Consider the following 21,750-nt stretch of genomic DNA (forward strand, 5'->3'; position numbering starts at 1 on the left):
GGAACTAAGGGACAGGCAACAGGGTAATGGAGGGAGATGTGGAGAGAGGGAGCAAAGTAGCCAAGATTGTTTTCCTTTAGGGGAGTCACTCTGAAGCCAGGAAGAGGCAGTAGTTGATTTCCCTTTCTCTCCCTGCCCCCAGTTCCTTCCCTCCAGTTCTTAGCTTGAGTATCTGTGGTAGCAGATCTGAATGCCTATTTCTGAAAGGCCCATTTCTCTGCAGATCTCGCTGCTGGAGACTCCTGAAATGAGGTTTATATTTCATTTACTCTCATTTTCTTCTCACATTCACTGAGTTGGGGTTATGTATTTAGGCACTTACTTCTAACTCTTCCCATAATATCTTTTGACTGGGAGAACCAGATGGTTTTGAATGGATGTTTCTTTTGTAAGACCATTGGGGAAAGACTTGTGAATAAAATATAAAATGTAAATGAATGAGAAAGCACAGAAGAGAAAGCATGCCTTTTAAATGCCTACACTAATTTCATTGAGTAAAACCCGGCGTCTTTTCTATCATTCCCGTTGTCAGAAATAAATGAAATTCTCATGCTTCACTGGTTACTAATGTCTCTGTATTAATTGGATGGAAAGCATTGAAAAAAAAGCCTATTATAGAGCTACAAGTATCTCCCATGTTTGTCCCAACACACACACACACACACACACACACGCACGCACACACTCCCACATATACCCAGTAGTCTCATGCAGGGATATTCTGAAGCTGAGGTTTCTCAGTCATTGTAGAAAAAATATACCGCTATGTGGTCCCCTTGGAAAACAGAGTCTGGATGCATATTTCAGCATTAGTGCTAGTGGTATTGGCACCTAAAATGAGCCGTTTATGTTCAGTGTTGGAATTATACTAGCCTGTGGCAAGAGACAGGATCTGATGAATTTGATAGTGCTTTCTGTGAACTGAGATAGAGACCAATACTGTTGTCTCACCACAGATACTTTTGTAAAGAACAGCTGTGCTTTAATGTTGTCTTGGCTTCCATGGTTTATACATGCAACATTCTCTTTTAGTGCCTAATGTTTGTGTAATGGATATAAAAATTACTTCTCTGGGAATGCAGATTTTCTCTGACTTAAAAGTCTCTGAGCATCTCTGAAACTTTCCTATCATTTCTTGTTATATAGGCAGGCCCTAGCAGTCTAGATGCTGTTGATATAGGCAAAGGGGTCCTTTCTACAGTTCTGAACTTACCTACTATAAACAAGCAGGTTGCTTGAAGTTATCACTGGTGCCTCTGGAGAGTCACACGCTTGATGCTTTTGAAGAATAGACTCCAGTCAAGCATTAGCTGAGGAGTTGGAGCTGCTGAGTGAGGGAGTCTCATGTAGAGACTAGTGTGCTCTGGGAGCTGCTCTGCTACTGGCTGTAGGGAAGCACAGTGAACATCCCAAATCCTCCCTCGGCAACACAGTCCATTTGGCAGCAGGATGAAGCCCTTATGCATCATTTGACACATCTAGCAATGCTAGTTTTAGAAAGAGCCAGGATTCTGCCATTAAAAGGCTAGAAATTTTAGCCAAGCATTTTTCAGCAGTATTGGAATCAAATGATTATTGATGGGATCAAATAAGACACTAAGTGTAACTGAATGAGCTCCCCATGACCTCCAGAGAGACAGACAGCTTATTGAAAAGCACTTCAGGCCTTGTGGTGATCACACTTGGAACAGGCTGGACTCTCCTGCTCTGAGACATATGCTGTCTGCAGTTAGGCAGCTGGCCATGCAGGACTAGCTTCTCGCCTTATCACTGCTTCCCCAGCCTCATTTTGACAGTCTCTACTGCAGACTTCCTGTGGAGGGACTGGGCACACCCTTCTGTATCATGTTTTATGTTTGGGGCAACATATATTATTGTAGTTTCATTCATTTTCTTATATCAAAATTGAAGTTTAGGTTCTCACACTTGGAACAGTTAGTCACACTTGGACTAATTTTGCTACTCATCTTGTTTGAGGAAATGAATTTATTGTTTTTATATAGACCCTGACTTACAGAAAAGGTGTTTAACTCTTCTGTGTCATAGGATCTTCAATTAAGTGAAGGGAAAATAGGCATAGCTCAGTAAATTTCTCCTTCTTGTTTCTGCCCGAGTAACTGATGGTCTAATCTAGAGGGGAATGGTCTTGCTGGTGGGGCTGTCTGTGGGGAAGGAAGTGGAGAGGTTGGGTCTTCTGCCAACCCTTGTTTTGAGGGGCCTGGGATAGCCCATTTGTCTCAGACTAAAGGTAGTGTACTAAACCTGAGCAGACCATGACTAGGAATCTGGTAAAAAATGGAAAAGCACCTAGTTAGAACAAAGCAATACCTCCATATCACTTGCAGTTTGGGCTATCTGAGAGAACAAAAGGATGTCTGAGAGACTTTATAATGCATGACGTATTAATGGTGTTTCTTTGAGGGTTATTGTGAATTCATAAATGGGATCAACATGTGAAAAGTCTGAAGTAGTTCCCCAGAACACCCATTCATTGAAAAGAGGTACAGAGAGTTACTGGGGCTATACAAATGGTGTACACTCTCTTGGGTCAGCCCAAACCTCAAAAATGATGTCTGCCTGGAGGCTACCACATTGCCCATAGCTCTACTTTGTAACCTGTTGTGTAAACGTCTTGACATCTTGCTTCTGCCATCCTCCAGGCAGAAGCCTAGAGGATGGTGATCTGTGGGATAGGATGAATTGTTTCACTGTTAATACCTGTCTTCTCATTCCAGGAAAGGGGATATATGACTTGGGACTTTATATGTACTGTGGAAGAGCCTAAGCAATTTAGAGTAGGTATATACAATGCAATATTCCTGACCCTTGAACTCACATATCTATTAGTCCTTCCTATTTCATTTCTGGAAAGGGCAGAGAGAGGGAAGGAAGATAGAGAGTAAATTGGAGCTCCCAGAAGGGATATCAGTTATTGGAGGTAAATTGGGAGAATTGGAGTTAGTCCAGAGAAGAGCCAAGAGCTGATTTAAGAGTTGAAGGGACTGATTTGTGACAAAAGACGAAAAAAAATTAAATATATATGGCTGGGCTAAGTGGTGATGAAGGGAAAGCCATGGTAACAATCCACAAATCCCTGAAGAGGGAGAGTGGCAGTGAAGGGGAAGAGTTATTTAGCGTGGCCCACAGAAGTAATAGGATGAGACTCGCAGAAGGAAACTTCAGGTTAGATATCAGGGAAACCTTATTTTCTGAAATTGATATTCCTCTGACTATGGAATGGAATTCCAAAGGAGCAAAAGAGTAAGGTGAGATGTGGGTCAGACAAGCCACAGCATTCATAATTAATCAGTTCTATATTTTCAAATGTTGAGAAGCTGCAGAAGACGGGACAGCTGGGATGGAGAACAGCATCAGGAGTTGGGTTTTTTGGGATGCAGTTCTGGAGAGCCTCTGGATTTTGATGTTACCAGGGGGAAGAGAAAATAATTGCATATGTATCTTTGAAGTTTGTGGGAAGTGCTTACAAGAACATTGTTGGTATCTTGAAAACACTATTGTGAAATTAATGAGTTTATTCTTCTTTGTCCCTAGATTAAACAGAGTGTTCTCTGGGGTTTTTGTATATTCAGTAGGGGGAGCCACACTCACCCAGCACTATGCATTGAAGATATATTTATTAATGTGTGGCATCAAGTCATTGGGCAAGACAAAAGGTACTTGGATCTTGAGAAGATGAGATCAGTTCTAGGTTTGGTGAACTCTTACTGGCTACTGAAAACCCTTTGAAATGCTGAGAATATGTACAGCTATTTGAAAAATGAGCTTCTTCTAAATCCTATTGATCCTTTCACAAATTTACAAAAGAGAAAGAAGGTTCGTGAAAGGTTTTATGTGGAAGGTGGGAGGAGAGTAGTATCATTAATAAAAATGAAAGCATTTATAAGGCAGTTTGTCTGCAGAAGGTGAAGAGGGACTGGCCTGCGGGTAGGGGAAAAGGAGAGTTGTGTGAGCAAAAGTTGCAGCCTATTGCCACTCTCAGGATTACTGCCTGACAACACTCCATAGAAATTTGCCCAGCCTGATTTGGAAAGGACATTTTGCTTTTTAAAATAATCATTATTAATGTCCTATTACAGTTGTATGGGACTTTATAATTTATAAATCATTTTAACATTTATTATTTTTACCAATCATACAGTAGGAAGGGCAAATATTTGCTTTATTTTGTAAGTAGAGTAATTGGAATCCAGAAGTTTGATAACATTGTTTCAAGGTCATTTAGGTAGAAAGTTTTAGACCTGGAAACTTTCATTTATATGTTGAAAGGTTATGACTTGCTAGAGGATGTGTTAGAATACTGACTGGGACCACATATCCTGCCTTCAAATCAGAGCTCTTTCCACTAAGGGAATCATCTCAGGTGCATACTATAAATAACCAAGACATGTAAATAGACAAAAAGCTTTACATTATCTTTTTCAGAAGGTCATATAATAAATATTTGGTGGGCAATAGCCATGACTTGGAAACATTTCTTAAAATCTTTAAGGCCTGGTTTGATCATTTGAAAATGGTTATAGTAAATAGTTCCTATCTCAAGATTGTGTCCCAAATATTAAATTAGGTGATGCATGTAAATCTTAGGGCTTTCCTGATGGCTCAGTTGGTAAAGAATCTGCCTTCAGTGTGGGAGACCTGGGTTCAATCCCTGGATTGGGAAGATCCCCTGGAGGAGGGCATGGCAGCCCACTCCAGTATTCTTACCTGAAGAATCCCCATGAACAAGTGGGCTGCAGTCCATGGGGTCTTAAAGAATCAGACATGACTGAGTGACTAAGCACAGCACATGTAACAGCACATGTAACCCTTAACCCCAAACCTGAAACATCGTAAACTGCTCCATCAATATAAACAGCTATATTTTTTCCTAGAAGCAGCAACACTCCAGCATCTGGTTGCGCAGGTTGTGCACTCTGCAATTACAAGGGTTCCATATACATTTTAGCCTATTTGAATGGTGCCATCTGGAGTTGTGCAGTCCTCATGTGTGAAAATATGTGGCAGCCCTGGCAACAATTGTGATACTGTGTGTTCCCCATATAACTAACTCCTAAGAGATGAGAGGTAAGATCCAGAGGAAATGAGGAGTGACCAGGATGACAGTTTCTATTGTTCCATCACAGAAGACCTGTCTTTGCCAGAAATGTAGATGAAAAGAGGTGTTGAGGTGTGGCATTTACTTTATTCCTATCAACTATTTTTATTTTATAGGCCTTTTGACCTTGGATTCAGTCCAGAGAATCAAGTGGCATATTTACAATCCAATTCTTTTTTTTTCTATAGAAATAAACAAAGTCTTAACTTTGTGAAAGTAAGGAAACTAATGCTGAGAAAGAAAAAGATGGAGGCATTACAGAGCAGTAGTTTTCAGATGGTGGATCTTCCCTCAGAATGATCTGTGTAGTCCAGACCTTGCCATGTCCATAGACATGCTGGACCACTGACCTCTGGCAACTCCTTTATTGTAATTAGCCAGAGCTGTGCCCTTCCCATACATTTCTAGCCTCATCATTCATTGTCAGATTTGTACTGTGCTTAGTCGCTCAGTCATGTCCGACTCTTTTTGACCCCAAGGGCTGTAGCCCGCCAGGCACCTCTGTCCATGGGGATTCTCCGGGCAAGAATACTGGAGTGGGTTTCTATGCCTTCCTCCAGGGGATTTTCCAACGCAGGGATCAAGCCCAGGTCTCCCACATTGCAGATGGATTCTTTACCATCTGAGCCACCAGGGAAGCCCCCCTGGTGCAAAGTCCTAAGATGGAGATGGAGAGATGCAAAGTCCTAAGTGGTTAATAGACCTGAGCCCGTGAAAAGCAATTAAATCTTTGAAATTCCATGGAGACACATAGCCCAGGGACTTGAATGGGAGGCTGTCTTAGGAAAGTACCTTAACCTAAAATAAGTTGTTAAGCATCCACACTGCATCTTATAGATGGCGTTTTTTGTGAGTCATAGATGAGCTGCTGCCTCCAAAAGATGCACATGGATATCATCTCTGCTTGAGAGTAGATGAACATGAGTATTGGTGAGGATGGTTATAGGTCCAGGGGTCATGTAGAGAGAATAGCAAATAGCTAGTAAGGAACCCTGTGAATACCTTCTTTCTTAGAGCCATTGCTTTATCCTCCAATCTAGGGTATGGCCAGTGTTTCTTAACCTAGTGATTACCTGGGTTCTTTCACACAGTCAGGGTGTGAGATTGAAGCAGTTCAAAGCAAGTGTTGGCCTGATGGTGAAGATAGTAAGGGGGTGGGAGGTATCCCATATATTTTTGGGTGAGCAAGATTTCCCAGAATAGCTTTATTTTTCCTTCAGGAAATATTATGATTAATTTTCCAGCAGGACTGTTCTTAGCTTAGGTCCTTTCCCAGGCAACTTTTATCAAATCCATCTGGTGATATAACATAGACATTCCAGAAAGTGGGAAGCCCAAGAACATGTCAGAAAGAAAGCTTCTTTGGGGCAGATACACCTAACCACATAGTTAATTAAGAGACTTTGTTCCTTGAATCATCCCTTTCTGGCTAAGTGACAGCAGGTGCATGAAGAGGTAGGCGGTCTGAATTCCCTTGAGTAAGGAAAGGCTAAAGGGTAGGTATGAAAAAAAGTGTGAAAGTAAAACAAAGGAAATCTAGGCAAGCTTAAAGGAAATCAAGCAGATAACCAAAGGAAATCAGAAGGAAAATTTAAACCATTGGTTATGGTTTTTTCTCTCACTTATATTTTATTCAGTTTTCATCAGAATATGGATTTGTGAGCTTGGGCATGGGTGGAACTTCTTTGTAGATCTTTTTTACATTCTCAGCCCACATAGTTAAATATTTTTTTGGTGAACAGAACACTGGATTAGGAGCTAGGAGGCCTAGATTCTTTTATGATATTAGCCTTCATTGGATTTGAAATCTTGTGCAATCCCTTAAACACCTTGAGCCTCTGGGTTTTGTTTTCCTAAAGGAGATAACACAGATCTTGTCTTGACTACCTCACAGAGTTGCTGTGAGCATTGTATGAGATAACCTATGTGGAAGCCTTACTCTGGATTATTCAGAAATAAATATGTAAGGCAGTAGAAAAATAAATATGTAAGAATCATGACAGGTGCTAAGATTCTGCTTCATCCATGCATAGTTTCCCCAGCCTTTGGCATTCAGAGCAGCTATGCAACATCCCAGACTTTGAGGCAGGCAGTAAGTTTCAGTTAACAGCTCAGAAACATTGAAAAGTGTTTGTAAAGCCCCTCCCTAAGGTTCCTAAAGTGAGGTTGTTTCATTGAAATCAGTTTGCTCAATTTCAGACTTTTCTGGAAATGTATCTCTGGTAGTGGGACATAGGTCCTGTGTTTTAGCATCAGAAAATGATTTGTTTTTTAATTGAAGGATGACAAATAAGGTGCATTGAGTATATTGATCTTGTGTACAGCTTGATGATAATTCACATGTACAGCATCCATATTATCGTCACCCAGATGAAGATACAAAACATTTCTAGCATCCCCAGAAAGTTCCCTCCTGTCCTTTGGCAGTCTGTATTCAACCCCTAACCAAGATAACCATCCTTATAATCCATATCATCAATTAGTTTTGCCTATTTTTGGATTTCATGTAGATGGAATCATATAGTATATAATATTTTGTGTCTGACTTTTCTTACTCAGCGTTATTTGTGTAGGATTCATCAGTCATTTTGTGCACCAACATTCATTCTTTCTTTTTCTTAATTTGCTGTGCTGTATTCCTTTATATGAATATAACATCATTCATTTATACATTTTCTTATTGAGGAACTGGACTTCTATAAATTCAAAAGTAAAAGGTCCTATTCTAAATAGTGGGTGGTGGTTGTTGTTCAGTTGCTCAGTTGAGTCCAACTCTTTGTGACACCATGGACTGCAGCATACCAGGCTTCCCTGTCCTTCACTATTTCCCAGAGTTTGCTCAAACTCATGTCCATTGAGTTGATCCCCTTCTCCTCATGCCCTCAATCTTTCCAGGCACCAAGGTCTTTTCCAATGTGTTGGGTCTTTGCATCAGGTGGCCATAGTATTGGAGCTTCAGCTTAGCATCAGTCCTTCCAGTGAATATTCAGAGTTGATTTCCTTTAGGATTGACTGATTTGATCTCCTTGCAGTCCAAGGGACTCTCAAGAGTCTTTGCCAGAACCACAGTTCGAAAGTATTAATTCTTCAGTGCTCAGCCTTCTTTATGGTTCAGCTGTCATCCAAACATGACTTTGGATAAACCATAGTAGAATAAGTAAAAGATCTGGGATTGAAGCCCTCCTATACCATTTATTGGCCCAAAGCTACTTATTTTCTTCTTTGAATTTCGGCTTTTCTTATTTGTAAAGTGAGAAAAATAATACCCATCTCCTGAGTTACAGTGAAAATAGGATAAGGCATATAATAAGTCCTGACACACAGTTGGTATTCAACAAGTATTAGTTTTTTTTCCCCAGTTCTTGATTGCATTTCTTCCATTGGTGGCCAGAATGGATGCTTCAAACGCTTCCTAAAGCAGGGAAAGCGAGCCCTGTTACAAGTGAGGTCATTAACTCAGAGGGAAAAGTAGCAACCAAGGACTATGTAATAAATTACATGTAATACCTCTTCATCATTTCATTTTAAATAAAATAAGTTAAATAAAACATAAAGATGTGTTGCACTCAGTCTTAAATTTAACAAAATATTCAAGTAATAAATCAAAATTTCAAAACTCTTTGGTCTTATATTCAAGTCAGTTAAAGAAGAGAGAAAGTTTAGAGGGGACAGAAAAAAGTGGGCAGAAGCACAACTATGTTTATATCAAGAGAGATAAAGATGAGAATGACAGAGATATAAGTGGGAAAACAGAGGAATGTATAAGAAGAGGTAACCCAGGAAAATAGAAGGTAGGGGTTATTTTCTAGATATGGAGATGCATAGATACAGTAAAAGAAACCGAAAGAGTGACAGAAAGAGAATGGGGTAGGAGGAGGAAAGGAGGTGAGCAGGAACACTTGATTATTTTTGGCCTGGAAGGATTATTTTTGACCTGGTGTCTGAACTTATGACCAGCGTTATATAATGGTTATCTTCAATTTTATTGAAGTATAATTCACACACAATAAAATGCACCTGCTTTAAGTGTTTAGTTTGGTAAATGTGTACACTGTGTAACCACCTTCCTGATTAGTATACAGAACACTCCTGTCAACCCCTGAGCGTCTTCCGTGACTCGTTGCAATGAACCCTATGCCTCCTGCTCTAGGCAATATCTGATGTGATTTCTATTGCAGTAGATTTGTCTGTTCTGTGGATGAAAACATACAGTATAGTCTTTTGTATCTGACTTCTTTCACTTAGAATTCTAATGCTTTTAAGATTTTTTTGTGTAGTTGGTGTGTATTATAATAGTAATTTGTTTCTTTTTATTCATCTCATTGTATGAACATACAGTTGATTCTTGAACAACTTGAGTTTGAACTTAGAGGGGGCCCACTTATGTGTGGATTTGTTCAACAATAAATACTACACAGTCCACAGGTGGTTGAATCCACTGGTGTTGAACAGCCGGTATGGAGGAATTAAACCCTGTATTGAAAGGGCCAAATATAGATTATATGCAAATTATCAACTGCAAGGAGGATAGGTGTCCCTAACTTCTGTATTGTTTAAGGGTCAACAATTTTTTTTATCCATTCATCTGTTCATGGACATTTAGACTGTTTCCAATTTGGGTCTCTCATGACTAAAGCTGTTATGAACATTGTGTGTATAATTCACTTTGTGGACATATGTTATTAATTCTCTTAAATCCCTGATAGAATTGTTGGATTGTGTGGTGAATGCATGTTTAGCATTATTAGAAATTGAGAAAACGTTTTCCCAAGGTATATGTACCGTATTTTGCTCCCGTCAGTAATGTATGAGAGTTCTACTTGCTCCATCCACATCCCTCAAAATATTTGGCACTGCCAGTGTGTGGTGGCATCTCATTGTGGTTTTAATTTGTATTTCTAGGTGTTGGCTATCTAACATTGCATAGGAAATCACCCCCAAAGTTAGTGGTTCAAAATAATGATAAATAAGTATCCTCTATAGTTCCTATGAGTTAGGAATTTGGGAACAGTTGGCTTGGTGATTTTTGCGTGAAATCTCTCATGAGCTATCAGCCAAAACTGCAGGCATCCTAAAGCTTGACTGTGGCTGCAGGATTTACTTACAAGGTGCTTTACTCACATGACCGGCTATCTGATGCTGGCTACTGGTGGGGTCTCTGTTCTTCGCCAGGTGGTCCTCTCCACAGGACTATTGGAACATCCTTGTGTCCTGGTGTCTGGCTTCCCTCAGACTGATCGTCTACTGAGATGATCATATTTTTCTTCTTCTTCTTCTTTGATAAATGTGAACTACACTATTTAACTTCCAAATGTTGATTTGTTTTAAGTTCCCTGGATAAATCCCACATGGGTATGACTTATCATACTTTTTACATATTGTTGGATCTGCTTCCTAATACCTGGTGAGAATTTCTTCATGTTCATGAAGGTTATTGGTATAGTTTTCTTTCACTATCTTTGACAGGTTTTAGGGTCTAGGTAATCCTGGGATCATAAAATGAGTTGGGAAGTGCTCCCTCTTCTTCTGTTTTTCCTGGAAGAGAATTGTAGGTTTTTCTTCCTTGAATTATTTTTGGTAGAATTCGGTACTGATGCCATCTTAGCGTGGTGTAGTCTTTGCTGGAGGGTTTTTAAATACTAAATATATTTATTTAATACTAATTAGAGGATTATTCAGATTATCTGTTTACTTTTTAGTGAATTTTAGGCATTTGTATACTTAAAGAAATTGGTTCATTTAATTTGTTGAATTAATACAACTTAGGTTGTTCATAATATTCCCTTATTTATTTTTAATGTTTGTAGGCTCAGCAGTGATGCCCTTTCTTTTATTCTTGATGCTGGTAATTTGCATCATCTTTCTTTTTTCTTTTTCATCATTCTGGGTAGAGAATACCAATTTACCAATTTCATTGAATTCTAAAGAAATGACCCTGTGATATTGATTTCTTCTGTTATTTTTCTTATTTAAATTTCACTGATTTCTGCTCTCATTTTATTGTCTTTCTTTCATTTTGTTTGCCTTGGGTTTAATTTGCTCTAATTGTTTCTAGTTTCTTAAGATCATTGATTAGAGATTTTTTGCCCTCTATTTCAAATATAATCATGTAATGTTAAAATTTCCCCCTAATAATTACTTAAGCTGCATTGTACAAATTTCATTCTATTGCAATGAAACTTCATTTACATTCAATTAAAATATTTTCTAGTTCTTTAACCTGTAGTTATGTTTATTTCTGAATACTTGGAGGATTTTCAAGATATCTTTCACTGATTCTAGTTCAATTCTGAAATGGTCTGAGAACATACTTAATTTGATTTTATTTAAAGTTTGTTAAGGTTTGTTTTATAGCTCCTATCTTGCTGAATGTTCCATGTATACTTGCAAAAACGTATTTTCTGTTATTGTTAGATGGAATGTTCAATCAACATCAGTTAGGTCAATTTGGTTAATAGTGTTGTTTGGTTTTTTATATCCTTGATTTTCTCTCTGTTATATATATTGCCAATAGAGGAGTGCTAAAGTCTCCAGGTTTTTGTTTGCCTCTTTCTCCTTTCAGTTCTATCATGTTTTGCTTCTCTATCTGATGCTCTTATTATTAGGTGCCTGCATATTTAGGATTGGTATATATTCATGATAATTTGATTCTTTGATTTTATGTAATGTCTCTTTTTATCTCTGATGGTATTCATATTTTGAATTTTACTTTGATTTTAATATAGCCATCAGCTTTCTTTTGATTAGTGTTTGCATGGTATATCTGTTCTGTCCTTTTACTTTTTTTTTTTTTTAATCAGCCATAGGTATACATATGTCCCCTTCCTTTTGAACCTCCCTCCCATCTCCCTCCCATCCTACCCCTCTAGGTTGATACAGAGCCCCTGTTTGAGATTCCTGAGCCATACAGCAGATTCCCACTGGCTATCTATTTTACATATGGTAATTAAGTTTCCATGTTACTCTTTCCATACATCTCACCCTCTCCTCCCCTCTCCTCATGTCCATAAGTCTATTCTCTATGTCTGTTTCTCCATTGTTGCCCTGTCAGTAAATTCTTCAGTACCAATTTTCTAGATTCTGTATATATGTGTTAAAATATGGTATTTATCTTTCTCCTTCTGACTCACTACACTCTGTATAATAGGTTCTAGGTTCATCCACCTCATTAGAACTGACTCAAATGTGTTCCTTTTTTCGGGTGAGTAATATTCCATTGTGTATATAGACCACAACTTCTTTATCCATTCATCTGTTGATGGACATCTAGGTTGCTTCTGTGTTCTAGCTTATTGTAAATAGTGCTTCAATGAAAAATGGGATACATGTGTCTCTTTCAATTTTGGTTTCCTCAGGGTATATGCCTAGGAGTGGGATTGCTGGGTCATATGGTGGTTTTATTCCTAGTTTTTTAAGGAATCTCCATAACATCTTCCATAGTGGCTGTATCAATTTACATCCCACCAATATTGCAAGAGTGTTCCCTTTTCTCCACACCCTTTCCAGCATTTATTGTTTATAGACTTTTTGATGAGGGCCATTCTGACTGGTGTGAGGTGATATCTCATTGTAGTTTTGATTTTCATTTCTCTAATAATGAGCAATGTTTGTCTTTTTACTTTTTTTTTGTCCTTTTTCTTTTAATCTATGTATTTATCTAAAGTGAATTTCTTGTAGAAGACATATTATTGGATTTTATGTGTCTTTTTAAAATTTAGTCTCACAATGTCTATCATTTACTTGGTGTGTTATGTTTGATATGGTTGGATTTGGTCTACCACTTGTTATTATTATTTTCTCTTTCTATGTTTTGTTCTTCTGTTATCCCTTTCCTGGCACCTTTTGAGTTATTTGAATATTTTTTAGTTTTAATTTTTGTCTTCATTACATCTTTTTATATTATTGTTTTAGTGTTTGCTCTTGGGATTTTATTTATGTATGGGCTTTCACAGTTTATTTTGAGTTGACATTTTAGTACTTCAAGTAAAATATAGATGGCTTACAACTATGTGTAAGGCTTCCCTGATAGCTCAGTTGGTAAAGAATCCACCTGCAATGCAGGAGACCCCAGTTTGATTCCTGGGTGGAGAAGATCAGCTGGAGAAGGAATAGGCTACCCACTCCAGTATTCTTGGGCTTCCCTTGTGGCTCAACTGGTAAAGAATCTGCCTGCAAATGTGGGTAACCTGGGTTTGATCCCTGGGTGGGGAAGATCAAGATCCCCTGGAGAAAGGAAAGGCTACCCACTCCAGTATTCTGGCCCGGAGAATTTCATGGACTGTCACAAAGAGTCAGATATGACTGAGTGACTTTCACTTTCTACAACTATGTATGTCCTTTTATCCTCCCCCTTTAGTGTTACAGTTGTCATCTATGTTTTATCTACATAACTTAGAATCCTGCTAGACAGCAGTTTTAATTTTTTCTTTCAGCAGTTATTTTATTTAATTTTATTTTTTTCATTAATTTTTATTAGTTGGAGGCTAATTACTTTACAATATTGTAGTGGTTTTTACATTGACATGAATCAGCCATGGATTTACATGTATTCCCCATCCCAATCCCCCCTCCCACCTCCTTCCCCATCCCATCCCTCTGGGTCTTCCCAGTGCACCAGCCCTGAGCACTTGTCTCATGCATCCAACCTGGGCTGGTGGTCTGTTTCACCCTTGATAGTATACTTGTTTCAATGCTGTTCTCTCAGAACATCCCACCCTTGCCTTCTCCCACAGAGTCCCGAAGTCTGTTCTGTACATCTCAGCAGTTATTTTAAATAAGAGGAGAAAACTAGTCCTTTATATTTACTCAGATATGTAATATTTCTCTTGTTTTCCCATCTTTATTAAAATTCCAGTTTTCCCTATTTTATAATTTTCTATCAATCTAAAAAGCTCCCTTTTGCGTTTCTTTTAGAGCAGGTCTTCTGGTGACAAATTCTCTTAGCTTTTTCCTTATCTGAGTGTCCTTATTCCATCTTCACGAATAAAGAGTATTTTTACTGGGCACAAAATTCTGGGTGGACAGTTTTTTGGTTTTTTTTTTGCTCTTCAAGAATGATGTTCTTCTCCTTCACAGTTTCTGGTGAGAATTCTGTCATTAAATTGTTCTCCCTTATATGTAGCTATTTTTAAGATTTTTCTTTGGTCTTTGGTTTTCAGAAGTTTGATTATGATGAATCTATGCATGAAATTTTATTTGATTCTGTCCTCTCTGCAATTTGTTGAGATTCTTGATATGTAAGTTTATGTCTTTCATGATATTTGAGGAGTTTTCAGCCATTATTTCCTTATTTTTTCCCTTGCACCATTATCTTTCTCCTCCTCTCTGATACTGTAATTGAACAGCTATTTGACCTTTTGATACTGTCTCACATGCTCCTGAGGCTCTGCTTAGTTCATTTTTAATTTTTTTTCTTTTAGTTCTGCAGATTGGACAGTTTCTATGATCTGTCTTCAAGTTTACTGAATCTTTACTCTGTTATCTCCATTTTATGATAATTTTTTATTTTAGATATATTTTTTAGTTTAAATTTTCCATTAAAATTTTTCTGTTTACTTAGTGAGAACTACCTTTCCATCTGTTTTTCAGGTATTTATGTTAAGCTAATGGAACATAGTTATAGCTTCTTTAAGGTCTTTGATAGTTTTAGCATCTTATCATCTTGTTATTGCCATCTGTTGATCATCTTTCTTGTTAAGACTTTGTCCTTTTTTGTTGTTGTTGTTCTTTATATGTTGAGTAATTTCAGGTTGTTTTCAGGAAAATTTGACTAAATGTTCTTTGGTCTGAGACTTGAGTGTGGTTTAAACCTTAGTTTTGTCCTTAAAGACTTTGTTGTGTTGCTTTAAGTCTGTCCACATGTGTGCTGCTCACAGGTGAGCTGGAACCTGCAGCCAGTTTCTTTACAGAATTAGCATATTTCCTTCTCCATCTCTCTCTCCTTTTAGATTTTCCTTAAACTCACAGTTTTACCCACTTGTACTACTGCAGCACAACTCCTTTAATTAAGGTTGCCTTTAGGCAAAACAGAGAGCTAATAAAGATAAACAAAACAGGGATTCTCTCCACACTCTTAGGCCTGAAAGGGTCTCTTCTTAAGCCCTAGCCGCCGCACCACCCCCACCATCACCTCCAGTCTTCTGGTCTGAATGATAACGTTTGAACGTTTGTTATAGGATTTCTGTTAGAGTTTGGCTGTTGACATCACCAGCCCAGCTAACTCTCCTGAGGACTTATGAATTGAGAGAGAAAAAAAAGAATGTCAAAGATACATGTTCTCTGGATCACAATGCCCTTTACCTGGCCATTTGGCCAGAAAGAAAGGATTTCTCTAAGAATCCTTAAGAGTTGCTTTTCCAAGTGTTTCCTTTTACTTTCTTCCTCAATATTCCTGGTTTTATTTACTTTTCAGAGTCCTTTGATAGTTGTTTTTGTATTTTGTCCAGAGTTTTTGGTTGTCAGCCACAGGGTAATAGGATTTAGTGGACTTACTCTGTCTTGGCTGCAGGAGAAGTTCCTTGTTCTTTTTTGAATCATTTTCCATCTACAATATTTTTCTTTCATTCATTAATTTTTTATGTGCCATTCTTCTGTATTTAAATTTGCCCAGATTCTGTTTGCTGAAAGTATCTTTATTTTGCTTTTATTTCTGAAGATTTTCACTGGATACACTTTTAGGTTGACAGCGCTTTAGTATTGTCCTATTGTTACATGGTTTGTCTTGTTTCTGATCAGAAGTCAGAGAAATTTTAATCTCTGTTTCCCCTTTTGTTTCCCTTCCCATCATCCCATGGTTGCTGTAGGATTTTTTGCTTATCATGGAATTTTCACAGTTTGATTATAATGTATCTTATGGTTTCTTTGTGTTTTTCTTGCTTTGGATTTGCTGAGAGACTCTCAGTTCTGCAGGTTTATATTTTTCATCATATTTGGAAATTTTTCAAGTATTTTTTTCTGTTCCCTCTTCTTAAAAATCTAATTATAATTATGTTATACAATTAATGTATTCTCACATTTCATTAAGGGTCTGTTCACTTTTTTCCAGCCCTGTTTCTCTCCCTACTTCTGTCTGGATAGTTTTTTTGCTTGTCTTAGAGTTTGTTCTCTTTTCTTGTACAATGTCTATATATTTTTAGTTTAGATATTATATTTTTTATCTCTAGAATGTCTACTTCCATTTGTGTTTCTTTCCTCATTATGTTTTTAAAAAGTCCTTGAATGTACTTATAATAGCTGCTTTAAATTTTTTTCTGAGGCAGTCTGGTACTATGGAAAAGAGCATAGCCATTAGAATCAGATTTCCTGGGTTCAGATCTTAGCCTTAATGTCTGAAAGCTGGATTGATCATACATAAGTTGCTTACGAACCTTACTGGGTTTTGCTTCCTCAAAATGGTACAAAGAGATTATCTCCCTTAGAGGACTATTTTGAAAATAAATGAGATAATACCTAATGTTAAAACAATAGTACCTTGAACATAATAAGCACTCAATAAACATTGACTCTTATGATTTTTTAAAGTTTCTTTCTGCTACTTAAATTATTCTGTCATTTCTGTGTCTGTTTCTGTTGACCAGTTTTTCTCTTAGTTAAATGTCACATTTTCTTTCTATTTGGTATACCTAATAATTTTTTATCTGATGGTGCATATTATAAATATTACATTGTTGACTGCATAGATTTTGTTGTCTTCACTTAAAGACTGTTAACTTTTGTTTGCCTGGCAGTTAATTTGATACTTTCAAGGATTATTGTCAAGCTTTGCTAAAGGAGTTTAGAGGAGCGTTTATTCTTCTGTTAAGTTAGTTCTCATCTTAAGGTTTGATCTTTCTAGGGTCTCCACTGAAAGCCTGAAGTGTTCAGTGAGGTTCTTCTCTCTGGTTAAAGGAAGGATACACCCATATGAGTAAGAAATAGCAACCCATTCCAGTATTCCTGCCTGGAGAATCCCATGGACAGAGGAGCCTGGCAGGCTACATTCCATGGGGTCACAAAGAGTCCGACACAACTGAAGTGACTTGGCACACATACCCATCTGAATGCAGAGTTCCAAAGAATAGCAAGGAGAGATAAGAAAACCTTAAGTGAACAATGCAAAGATAGAGAGGAAGACAATAGAATGGGAAAGACTATAGATCTCTTCAAAAAATTAGAGTTACAAAGGGAACATTTCATGCAAAAATGGGCACAATAAAGGATAGAAATGGTATGGACCTAACAGAAGCTGAAGATGCTAAGAAGAGGTGGCAAAAATACACAGAACAGTACAAAAAAGATCTTAATGACTCGGATAACCACGATGGTGTGATTACTCACTTAGAGCCAGACATCCTGGGGTGTGAAGTCAAGTGGGCCTGAGGAACAACTATGAACAAAGCTAGTGGAGGTGATGGAATTCTAGCTGAGCTTTCAAATCCTAAAAGATAATGCTGTTAAAGTGCTGCATTCAATGTGCCAGCACATTTGAAAAACTTGGCAGTGGCCACTGAATTGGAAAAGGTCAGTTTTCATTCCAATCTCAAAGAAAGGCAATGCAAAAGAATGTTCAGACTACTGCACGATTGCACTCATTTCACATGCTAGCAAGGTAATGCGAAAAATCCTTCAGGCTAGGCTTTAAACTATGTGAACCGAGAACTTGCAGATGCACCAGATGTACAAGCTGGATTTAGAAAAGGCAGAGGAACCAGAGATAAAATTGCCAATGTCTGTTGGATAATAGAAAAAGCAAAGGAATTCCAGAAAAACATCTACTTCTGCCTCATTGCCTACACGAAAGCCTTTGACTACGTGGATCACAGCAAACTGTGGAAAATTCTTGAAGAGATGGGAATACCAGACTCCTTTACCTGTGTCCTAAGAAGCCTGTATGCTGGTCAAGAAGCCACAGTTAGAACCAGACATGGAACAGTGAACTGGTTCAAAATTGGGAAAGGGATATGTCAAAGCTGTATATTGTCACCCTGATTATTTAAGTTATATGCAGAGTACATCATGTGAAATGCTGCACTGGATGAAGCACAAGCTGAAATCGAAATTGCTGGGAGAAATATCAGTGACCTCAGAGATGCAGATGACACTACCCTAATGGCAGAAAGCAAAGAGGAACTAAGGAGCTTCTTTTTTTGTTTAATTAATTAATTAATTAATTAATTTTTATTAGTTTGAGGCTAATTACTTTACAGTATTGTAGTGGGTTTTGTCATACATTGACATGAATTAGCCATGGATTTACATGTATTCCCCATCCCGATCCCCCCCCCCCCCACCTCCCTCTCTACCCAATCCCTGAGTCTTCCCAGTGCACCAGGCCCGAGCACTTGTCTCATGCATCCAACCTGGGCTGTTGATCTGTTTCACTATAGATAATATACATGTTTCGATGCTGTTCTCTCGAAACGTCCCACCCTCGCCTTCTCCCACAGAGTCCAAAAGTCTGTTCTGTACATCTGTGTCTCTTTTTCTGTTTTGCATATAGGGTTATCATTACCATCTTTCTAAATTCCATATATATGTGTTAGTATGCTGTAATGTTCTTTATCTTTCTGGCTTACTTCACTCTGTATAATGGGCTCCAGTTTCATCCATCTCATTAGAACTGATTCAAATGAATTCTTTATAACAGCTGAGTAATATTCCATGGTGTGTATGTACCACAGCTTCTAAGGAGCTTCTTGATGAAAGTGAAAAAGGAGAGTGAAAAAGCTGGCTCTAAACTCAACATTCAAAAAATCAAGATGATGGCATCTGGTCCCATCACTTCATGGCAAATAGATGGGAAAAAAATGGAAAGTGAGAGATTTTATTTTCTTGAATTCCCAAATCACTGCAGACGGTGACTGCAGCCATGAAATGAAAAGAGAGTTGTTCTTGGAAGAAAAGCTATGACAAACCTAGATAACGTTAAAAAGCAGAGACATTACTTTGCCAACAAAGGCAAAGCTGTGGTTTTTCCAGCAGTCCATGTGGTAGATGGACTGCAAAGAAGGCTGAGTGCCAAAAGAATTGATGCTTTTGAACTGTGGTGCTGGTTAAAACTCTTGAGAGTCCCTTGGACAGCATGGAGATCAAACCAGTCAATTTTAAAGGAAATCTAGTCCTGAATATTCATTGAAAGGACTGATGCTGAAGCTGAAGCTCCAGTACTTTGACCACCTGATGAGAAGAGCTGGCTCATTAGAAAAGACCCTGAGCTGGGAAAGATTGAGGGCAGGAGAAGGATGTGAGAGGATGAGCTGGTTGGAGAGCATTGTAGACTCAAAAGGACACGAGTTTGAGCAAACTCTGGGAGATAGTGAAGGACAGTGAAGCCTGGCATACTGCAGTTCATGGGGTCACAAAGAGTTGGACAGGACTATATGGCTGAACAACAACAACAAAGCATTTTCTAATTCAGTGTGAGCTGCGGAAGTTGTTCAGATTGCAGTTCCCTCATATGTTCTTTTCCCTTTAGCTATTGTTTACCCAGCTTTGTGTAATCTCGTGCTATGAATGCATCTTAATAAGGGGACTCCTGTGCAGTTTTGTGGAGTGTTTTATGTCTTTCTCTAGATGTCTCTTCTCTGGTTTGCGCCCCGATAATTCAAGCTGCATTTAGCTGTCCCGAACTCTGCTATTACCTCAGGCCTGTGAGACCACCGTGCTCTACTTGGATTCTTCCTTCCTGTATCAAGGGCTTCTTGGTGACGGATGGTGAAGAATCTGCCTGCAGTGCAGGAGACCCAAGTTCGATCCCTGTGTTGGGAAGTTCCCCTGGAGAAGGGAATGGCTACCTATTCTAGTATTGTTGCCTGGAAAATTCCATGGACAGAGGAGCCTGGTGGGGTATAGTTAGTCCATGAGGTTGCAAAGAGTCAGACATGACTGAGTGACTAACACTTTAGTTCACTTCCTGTTTCTTCCTCCAGGAAGAAAATCAGGGAAATGCTAAGACCTCCCACATTTTCTTTTCCTTCTCTCAAAGATTATAATTCTTTGCTACTGAGTATCCAGGAAAAATAGTTTTTTCATATATTTTGTCTAATTTTATTGCTTTTTGTGACAGAAAGGCCAGTCCAGTGCTTGTTTAGTACTCCATCGTGGCTGGGAGTCTGTGTGATGAATTTGGAGATCAGAATCATAATGGCTTGTCTCTAGAGACACCATATAGGTATTTATGAGAGAGCTCACCAAAGAAAAATCAGCAGAGGGATTCTTTTTTGGATATCTGTAAATTTGGAGTTTTGCCTGAGGAAATGTTATTTATTGGTTTAGTTTTTATTGAGCACTTACCGAGTTGAACGAAATAAAGTCTCTTTCTCCAGGGGACTTCACAATGAGTTGGGGGGAAAAGGCAGACAAGACATTCTAATAAATAACTCCAGTGAAAGGTAGCACTTGAATGGTGAACAAATGATGCAGTGGTTTAGTGGAGGCTTGGAGAGGTCAGTTCCTGCTGGGGTGATTGGGAGCATGTTCATTCCGAACCTCCAGATCTCAAAAACCATTCCTTTAAAGTCAGATGAGCTCCAGCTGTTCAGTGTATGATGGGAGTGGTGAAGTTCCTCTGAGACAGGAAATTATATCTCTGAAATTTTAGAAAGAATAAGCTTATTACCTTTTGGCAGGAAGTCAAGTCAAAGGATATCTGCTGAGAATGATGGTTTTCTTTTGGGACTACAATAGAAGTGAGTTAGAAAATAGTCCAGAAGGAGGTGATTTGAGAGGTCTTAGAGTGAATACAGGGCTTCCCAGGGCTTCCCAGTGAATACAGTGCTCAGTGATAATCTGCTTGCTAATGCAGAAGCTGCAGGAGACGTGGGTTGGATCCCTGAGTTGGGTAGAGCCCCTGGAGGAGGAAGTGGCAACCCTCTCCAGTAGTCTTCCCAGTATAATCCCACGGAAGAGCCTGGCAGGTTACAGTCCATGGGGTCTCAAATAGTCAGACATGACTTAGCAACTAAGCACTCAGCAGAGTCAGTACATAATTAGACTTGGAAAAAAGAATGGCAAAGGACTTTTGAGTTGGGAAGATGGGGCCTTAACACAAAATAATGCCTAGAGGAAGAACAGTTGGGTAGAGAGAGAAAGAGAGACAGACTGATTCTGTGTGTGTGTGTGTGTGTGTGTGTGTATGAAAGTAGGACAAGCCAGAACAGAAAAGTCTAAGGAATATTAGGAGCTGAGAGGATGGGTGCTGAGTCAGATACTCTTAATTAGAGGTGGGGCTGGCTTATGAGTCAGGAATTTGCATTTGATGTTGAAGAATCAGAAAGTGTTTAATTAGTGAGTTGGGGTCACGCATGTTGATTGCCTGTTGACTACAGATTCTTTAGGAAATGTAGTTTGGTCATGTGTTTCAGGCCTAGACCACAGGGAGAGCTGGTATTTGGATTTGAGCCTTTGGAGACTGTACCCTGGCTCAGGAGTGGGGGACTCAGAGATGCCTAGATATAAGGGGAACAAAAAGGAAGAAGTCAAAGGTCTAAGGTTTTGGGCCAGGGACCCTGTCTGACTGGTAGTGTTGCTGATAAAGCAGTCAATTGGAATGAGGATCTGGTCTAGGAGAGAGTGACTGGCATGATAATAGTTGTAGTGGGCGTCCATCTGAGGATCAGGTTATCTTGTATGCACATGAAGATACAGAGTAGAAGCAG

At 38.7% G+C, this 21,750-nt stretch overlaps 1 protein-coding gene across 2 annotated transcripts in view; it reads left to right on the forward strand.

Annotated features, from left to right (window-relative positions):
- Positions 1–21,750, forward strand: part of ALK (ALK receptor tyrosine kinase) — a 724,846-nt gene that overhangs the window by 2,352 nt on the left and 700,744 nt on the right. The gene's annotated exons all lie outside the window — the stretch shown is intronic.

Source organism: Odocoileus virginianus, chromosome 2 (genome assembly GCF_023699985.2).
Source record: "Odocoileus virginianus isolate 20LAN1187 ecotype Illinois chromosome 2, Ovbor_1.2, whole genome shotgun sequence".
In the NCBI taxonomy this organism is placed as follows: domain Eukaryota; kingdom Metazoa; phylum Chordata; class Mammalia; order Artiodactyla; family Cervidae; genus Odocoileus; species Odocoileus virginianus.